This window comes from Vombatus ursinus, unplaced genomic scaffold, assembly GCF_900497805.2.
Source record: "Vombatus ursinus unplaced genomic scaffold, bare-nosed wombat genome assembly UNPS02014841.1, whole genome shotgun sequence".
NCBI lineage: Eukaryota > Metazoa > Chordata > Mammalia > Diprotodontia > Vombatidae > Vombatus > Vombatus ursinus.
This window is the reverse complement of record NW_020954619.1, coordinates 36,640,299-36,648,824: the sequence shown is the minus strand read 5'-3', so window position 1 is coordinate 36,648,824 and position 8,526 is coordinate 36,640,299.

Genomic DNA, 8,526 nt, shown 5'->3' with positions numbered 1-8,526 from the left:
GAGCGAGATTCCTAGTGCTATTGGCCAGATTTTAAGAATCTGAACCTGTGTAATGAGAATACAACCTGGTCAGGCTCTGAAGAAATCTGAGCCATCTAATGGGGGTAAGATGGACATTTACATACAGAGACTGTGGGAAGATCTTGATGTGATCAAAGAGTGACCAATAGCTTGGGTGACTGGAAGGTTACAAAGAAAGACCTAGAAGGGCCCGGGTGCCCCAGGTGAATGGCAGGGATCTGGGCCACTTGGAAGGGGTCTAGATGGAATTAAGGATGTGACATGGCCAGGGTCTGGAGGCAACAGACAATGAAGGGCTGGGCTAGGTTAGAAGTAACAAAGAATTGGAGATTAGGGCTGGGTCAAAGCCACAATGCAAGGACAGTTGAAAGGATTATAGCCTCAGGTGAATGCCAGGGACCTGGACCATAAGCCTTTTAGGAGCCCATCATTAGCACCCTGTCATTTCCCCCTCAAATAAATGAGACCCAAATTCTTTTGGGGTAAGGGTGAAGGTCTCAGCTCATGAAACTGCTTCCTGCTGGCAAAAGGCATAGAGCTGTCCCTGCCTTGAGGGGGTCCAAAAGAGGAGGTTGACTTGAACAGAGCACAGGCTACATCCAGGGGATGATGAAGGGTCATTGGCTGGTACCTGGGGCACCTGAGACAGTTCAGGGCCTTTTAGAGGTCCATCATTAGTGCACCATCAACACCTCCGGCCTGTTATGTCTTGTGAGAGTGCAGAGTTCTTCCACCAGCAAGTCCTAGTACTCAGCTCATTGGTGCCTTTCCTCCCCCTTACTAGTATCATCCTCTTACCCTTTTTATTCTCTAGATCTGGGTTCTTTGACAAGTGTGTAGGGAAATAAAATGTCCCAAAGGAGAAGTTGCAAAGGCATAGAAGTCTATTAGCATTCAAAGAATTTCAGAGTGGGAAGGGACCTCATCTGGTCCAACCTATATCAAAACAAGTATTCCTCTCTACAATCTCCCAGACAGGTGCTTACTTATCTAGCCCCTGCTGGAAGAATTCTAGTGAGGGGAAAGAGCACCAACATTCTACTTTCCTTTTAGCTCTAATTGTTGGGAAGTTCTTGCTTATAGCCAGCCTAAATCTACTATGCAGCTTCCGCCCATTGCATCCTGGTCCTATAAAAACACTCAGAGGGAATCAGGCCTTGCTCATTCTTAGCTCATCTTCTTTTGCTTGACTTCCCCCTTTTCCCTTCTTGGGGGTGGAGGCAGTGCATGTAAGTTCAGTTCTAGGTTTCTAGACTATGTCTGTTTAGTTAGAAAAGGCATTAATGAGGCTCACCCTTTCTAGAATCTGCTAATCCAAACCACAATTCTGTTCATGGGAACCCCAAGCCAGTGGCAGATACTTCTATTTTGGGTCAAAACCTACATTTTTGTGTAGAAAATTCCATTATCAGTAGTAGTAGTTGTTGTTGTTCAATCATTTCAGTCGTGTCCAACTCTTTTCGACCCCATTTGGGGTTTTCTTGGCAAAGATATTGAGTGGTTTGTCATGTCCTTCTGATGGGGTTGGAATCTGAGCCCCAGAAAGGAAAAACTCTGGCCCCAGAACATTTCCCACTCTTGGTAATTCTATTACCTCATGGACTCTGTACTTTCCCACATGGCCAAATCTCTGAAGGCTATGGTCCCATCAACTGGTCTTTCATTGTGGCTACACCCAATCTCCCCTCTATTGTCTTGCCTCCCTATGGCCCCAGGCCACTTCCCACCCTTGGTCCCACCTAGACTCCATTTCCCACCCTTGAGAATTCTATTACCTCATGGATTACTTGGCCACTCTCCCAAGGTCTTTCTGTATATAAGGTCCATCTTGTCTCCATTAAGATGCTCAGATTTTATAATCTAGCCAATAGCCCATAGATGCTCAGATTCCTTAAGAATCTAGCTAATATGGCAAATCTTGTTTTTGGCTACAGGAAGGCTTGGGTCGAATTCCTTCGGGCAGGACCCGGGTATCATGATTTTGCGGTGCCAGGACCCCTAACCTCCTAGACCGCATCACTTTTCCAGCTCATTTTCCAGATAAGAAAACTGAGGCAAACAGGGTTAAGTGACTGTTGGAAATATGGCCTTAGAGAAATCAAGCCTTCTAGTTAAAAACAAAACCAAGCTCGGAGTGAGTGAAGAATCATTTATTTACGGTTCTTACGAGAGAACCAGCTCATCTCTCGGAAGAGATTGCGCCTATTACAGATGCGAGAAAAAGTTTTATACTGTTAGAATGCTGCAGAGACTCCTCCCTTCCAGTCCCGGATTGGTCTGTTCCTTTCTGGGTTACAATCCTACAAGTCCACCCATCTCATGTCCCCTCGACATGCCCCCCCCCCATTCCTCATCATCCAAAAGCCTGTGTCCTTTGTCCTACTTAGGGCTGGCTAAAACCAGTTCTGCCCTCTAGAACTTTGGGGGTCTATTAAAAGATTAGGGCCCTTCTCATTGGCTTGTCCTTTCAAGGTTTTGCAAGCTTGTTAAAATAATGTAACTTCTTCAGGGATGTTGTAAGATGTCAAAGGCTATCTTAAATTGTGGGAGCCCTTACATTATTACTAACTTCTTTGCTGATGCTGTAAGACGTCAAAGGTTATCTTAAATTGTGGGAGCATGATTCCTTGTCCCTTACAGTGACTTACTTGTCCAGAGTCATACAGCTAGTAAATGTCTGAGGCCAGATTTGAACTCAGGAAGACTCGTCTTCCTTACTCTAGGCCCTGGCCTCTATCCACTGTACCACCTAGCGGCCTCCCATGTTAGTAGACTTCCTGGCAAATTGTAATCTCAAATCATATAGTACTTGTTTTCTGCACTCAGGCTAAGAAACTAAGATGATGAACTTGAGGTTGTGAAAAATGTTTTTTTTTTCCTTAGTAATCATTACCTTGGAGACTCAAAGCTTCTCCCATCTGTTCCAAAGTTCAGTTTCTTCTGCAGAAGGAATTTAAGATCTAATCTAAATGGGTGGATTCCTGCTCATCTTGTTTCCCAGACAGGTCTGGGAAAATGTTAATTCCTCCTTATTGTCAAGACAGGAGATATGGAAATTGATGTCTCTTTCACCAGGATTAAGTGAACTAAATCACTACTCAAAGACCCTTATTTTAATATAGCACACCTCCCAGAGTTGATTGGCACCCCTTGGGAACATTTACTCTTTGAATGGCATATAACTCTGTACCCCCAAATCTCAAATCAAGCCAGTTCTGGACTGCCCCCCTTACAGGGGGGCCTAGTTCTAGATTGTAACTCCCATACAATGCACGTCAAGCCAGCTTGAGAGAAATAAAAATGTGGACAAATGCCCTAATCCTTTTATCTCTTTCTTAGAACAAACTCTTGTTTTGGGGGTCAATGAGATTATGAGAATCGAGGCAGTAGAGTAGAGTAGAAAGAGAATAAATAGAAACTTATATATAAAACATATATACATAATAACAATATATAACACATAATAAAGCATAAATTGAGATTTAAATTTGTGTCCACGCTATAACTTTGATCATGACCTTGAGCTAGTCATATAAGTACTCTAAATCTAAGCTTTTTAATCTGAATTATTTTTTCCATCAGAGACCTTTCCAGATATTTTCTACCCCCACCAATGAAAATTTCTAGCCTTGGAAGCTTTCTCTCACCCTTAACCTATCCCCACTATCCTGGGTGGTTTGACTGAGACAAATTTACTCTTTAGCGCTCATTCGTGAAATTAGCTCCTTTTATTTGTTGCCCTAGGCTGGCATCGGAGCCCCTCCTGTAGAAGGCCTGTGGCTTCAAAGTCACATGTTCTAGGTCACCTTGATCCCCTATTCTAATCTTCCCTGCATCCTGACTTCAGTTCAGGTTTCCTTCAAGACTTGGTTTTTCTTTTTCTATTAGACTCATGCTCACACCCTGGTGAGCACATTTTTGTTTCTGAGACTCTTTAGCTCCTAACTCATTGGTAAGCTAGAATGACAGACAACTAAAACCAATAAACAACAACTTTTTCTTCTGTTTATTCTTTCCTTGCTCTCAGGTTGCTGATTCAATGTTTGTACTCTTCCTCTGAAGAGCTGATTTGCTAAAATTCCAGGTTTCAAAACAACACCACATACACACAGACCCACAAACACAGACCCACAGACACACGGCAGACACAGACACACACACACACACACACACATACACAGACACAGACACAGACACACACACACACACACACACTTGGCTCTTAACCAAACAGTAAGTAATACTGAACAATTCTCCCCTCCAACAAGGTTATGTTATCACAGTGGTATTTACATTTCTGCTTCAGTGGAGTTGAGCAAAACATTCTTGGTCTGAAACCAAGCATAATGTCTACACACAGAAATCCTAATGAGGTCATTTGTGGGTGCAAGTTACTTGATATCTTCACTGAGTAACTGGGATGATTTCAACAATGACTGATAACAATTTGACATCTTGAAAAAAGTATCATTTTAGTTTAGTTACACCTGGATGAAGTCCCTTCTTCATACATACACATGTTCTGACATTCCAAAAATGCTGCTCTTACCCTTTTCATTTCCATTCAACTCAATCAACAAGTATCTATCTATCTATCTATCTATCTATCTATCTATCTATCTATCTGTCTGTCTGTCTGTCTGTCTGTCTGTCTGTCTATCTATCTACCTATCTATCTATCTACCTATCTATGACTGAGTGTCCCTATCTCACCCCAGCTGGAAGTGCTGCGGCAACTTTTAGGCCCATCCCAATGCTGATCTGACTTTGAAGTTTATGTTCTGTTTAAGATCTGTTCCCAGCATGGGATATGGGGGATGGGAAGGGGCACTGTCCTAAGCTTCAGACTTTTTCAAACTGCCATTTTTAAAGCTAGCTCTGGGAGTTGGGAAGTTTTCTATACTTCTGAGGTAGTGTGATCTGGGGAGGGGTGTGGTCACTGCTTCTCTAGTCTGTATTCTGGTCCTTACTGAGCAAGGGCCCCTAATCCCTTGGGATTTCAATCAATACTGCTCCTCAGGGTCCTTGCTCCTTTAAGACCAGAAGTTCTACTGTTCCTCAGGGTTGCTGATCCCTGAGCACTGAAAGTGCTCCTCTCTGCCCTTGAACTGTGCACCAAGAGTGGATACAGGCAAAGGAGGTGCCGAACAGCATCTGGTCCTGCATCCAGTGCTAGCATAGGGGGCCCATGTAGCCTCTTTCTGACCAGTTGGCAGGTCTTCCTTGAGAGTTCCACAAGTTGCTACGACTTCTATCTGCACCACTACGTCCCACCACTGGTGTTGCATCCGTGTGGGCTCTAGGCTAGCCTCTTTCCCCTCTTCAACCACCATGTCACAGATCTCTCCTTCCAACCCCCTAAGTTGTCTTAGTCAGAAGAATGTCTCACCCTGACCTTTTGTTGACTCTGCCACTCCAGATTTTGATTTGAGGAATTATTTTAAAGTTGTTTGGAGGGTGATGTTGGGAGAGCTCAGCTGAGTGCTTTAGTACAGAAGCTAAAACCTGCTCCATTGTCCAACCCAGGTCAGTTTGAACCTCCTTAGTAAATCTGTTGGCCTTCCTCTCTCAGGAGCTTATCATATTGGTATAGGTGTGGATGAATAGCAATCCTATAAAAGTGAGTATCTTCTATCACCCTTCTGTACCTATTTCTAGCAAAAGAGGAAATGGGGATCTTAGAGTTTTGGTCTTAGATCCTAGAACAGAAAGCCTTCCCTGCCTGGTTTAAGTATGCTCAGTTATTAGGTATGATAAGAGATAGAGAAGTAAGACAGTGTTTTGGAGTCATGTTGTGACAATGAAAAAGGTTTGAGAGACTTAATTTCTGGGTAATTTAATCATTTTATTAATAAGGTCAGCACATTATTAATAAAAGGATGGTCATCTGGCTGTCTCTCTGAGACCAAAGATAATCATAGTGGGGTGGGCTCAGGGCTTATATGTTCTTTTGGAAAAGGAGTAGCAATCAATTCTGATTGGTTCACACAATGAGAGGTGGGCTATATTAAAATGAGGGGCTGAGAGTGACATCTTGTCACGCTTTGACAGAGAAACTATCTCTATAGCCAGACCACTCCCCAGTTTTGGGCTATCCATTCAAAGAATGTATGCCCCACCCAAACCAGGATAGGGGATTACACAAGAAAGTTAGTCTCATTATCAGCAATGTCCTTCAAGACACTGAACTTTTTAAAATCAGGACTTCAGAACAAGGAGAGAACTCTGGGTCTCTCCAAATTATTGTTTATTAATAATCATTTCTCTCATTGTTGAGTTAAGAAAGGAGTATTCTGGAATTTGCCCATAAAAGGAACCCATTAGTCCTATACCCAGAGAAGGAAAACACATCCACAGCTTAAGTTTCAGGACTGGATGGTGCATTCTTTGAGTTGCTAGGTAAATTTTTGGAGGTAACCTAATACAAATTTATGATGAATATATGTAGGAGCCTCATAATTGCCTTTTTCCTTTTAAAATAATTTTTAATCAATGAAAATAAACCTCTCTCTCCCACCTCCATCGTCTCATTGAGAAAGAAAAAAGAAAAAAAAATCCTGTTATAAATATATATAATAGAGCAAAACAAATTCCTTCACTGGCCATGTCCAAAAGCATATGTCAGAGTCTGCACTCTATGTCCATCACCTCTTTGTCAGGAGGTGGGTAGAAGGTTTGGCATGAGTCCCTTGGAATCATGGTTGCAGTGATCATTGCATTGATCAGAGTTCCCAAGTTTTTCAAGGTTGTTTGTCATTACAATATTGTTCTGGTTCTACTCACTCTACTCTGTATCAATTCATACAAGTCTTCTCAAGAACTATGCTCATCATAATATCTTGCAGCACAGTTGTTATCACATTCATATACCATAACTTGTTTAGCCATTCTCTAATTAATGGGCCCCTCCTCAGTTTCTTAAAATTGGGTTTTTATCAGGTTGTTTCAGTATTTGAAGTAGAGATGTACAAGTAGGCTTCTATGTAATAAACAGTCATTGAGGTATATTTTTACACAGGGAAACTAAATTCCAACCAAATTTTAAGGAATTTGTACCTCTCCAATGATGTCTTTATCCAGGGCCTCACTGAAATATGGAGATAACCTAGGGTTCCCAAAGGCTCTGAATGATTCTACCAAGAAGAAAAGGCTTCAAGAACAAACTGTGTCAGATGACAATATCTGAAGACCAATACAATTAAATTTGGAAAGATTCATTCCTGTAAGATGAGCTACTAAGTAATGAATATTTTTGGTCAAATCAGTTCATGAAACCTGTACAGTTAGGTGTGAGAGATTTATAGCATGGATTTCCTACCAGATGCTCTGATCGGTTTTAATACCACCATATCATATCATGCTCTCCCCAGGATAAGATCATCACCAGCAAACTTGACACCATGGAGATTGCTTCAGCTTTGGCATTCACACATCACTAGTGACTCAGTTGCCTCCATCCCTCTAATTGGAGAGCTGGAGGGATGAGCAAAAAGCTTCTCCCAAAGTCACCATTTGGGGAGAGCTCAGAATTCCCCAGGCAACTCTTCATTTCCCACCAGCCGCTCTGTTTGGTTTCACTCTACCATCACCATGCCTCAGAGTCAAATATCTCCTAGTGCTTCCCCTTCCCCCAGCTTTTCAGTTTCCTTTTGTGTACTGTCTTCCCCCATTAGATTGTAAGCTCCTTGAAGGAGCTTGTGAGGGAGCTGTCATTCTTTTTCTTATTTGTATCCACAAAGCTTAGCACTGTGCCTGACACATAGTAGGCACTTCTTAATGAATGTTTATTGTTATCACATAGCACATAAGAGGTAGGACAGCATATTGGTAAGACTATTATGGTAGAGGGACTATTAAACTTAGAATAACAGGACCTGAATTTAAATCCTGACTCAACCAGTTATATTTCCTGTATAAACTTGGACAAGCCACTTGATCTCTCTGGACCTCAGTTTCCTTATTTGAAAAATAAAGAGGTTGGATTACTTCACCTCTAGATTTCTACAGCTCTAGATTCCTAATCCTCAACCTGGAATCAGGAGACAGAGGAAAGTTTCAATCCCACCTGTGACATTAATGAGAGAGACTGTGTCAGTCCCCTGTACAAACAAGTCTTATGGCTTTCCATAAGACAATTCTTAGATTGTTGATCAAGATCTTCTACAGCTTGGCTTCCACCTACCTTTCCATTCTTATTCCATATTGTTACTATTTATGTATTCTACAGTTTAGCCAAACTGGACCACTAGTTGTTTCCTCAAAAACTGTTAATTTATGATGATGGAATTATACCTCCATTTCTCACCTTTATGCATTTTCTCAAGTAGTTACCCATGCCTGGAATTGAATCTTTTATCACTACCTTGTCTTTAAACCCTGATTTCCTTTTTTTTGATGTTACTATGTGTTTTATGAATGTATTTAGATTATAAGCTGCCATGCAGCCCCCATCTTGTTCTTCTTTCAGTTCTTATCTAAAAAAATGAAGATTTGGATTAGCTCTAG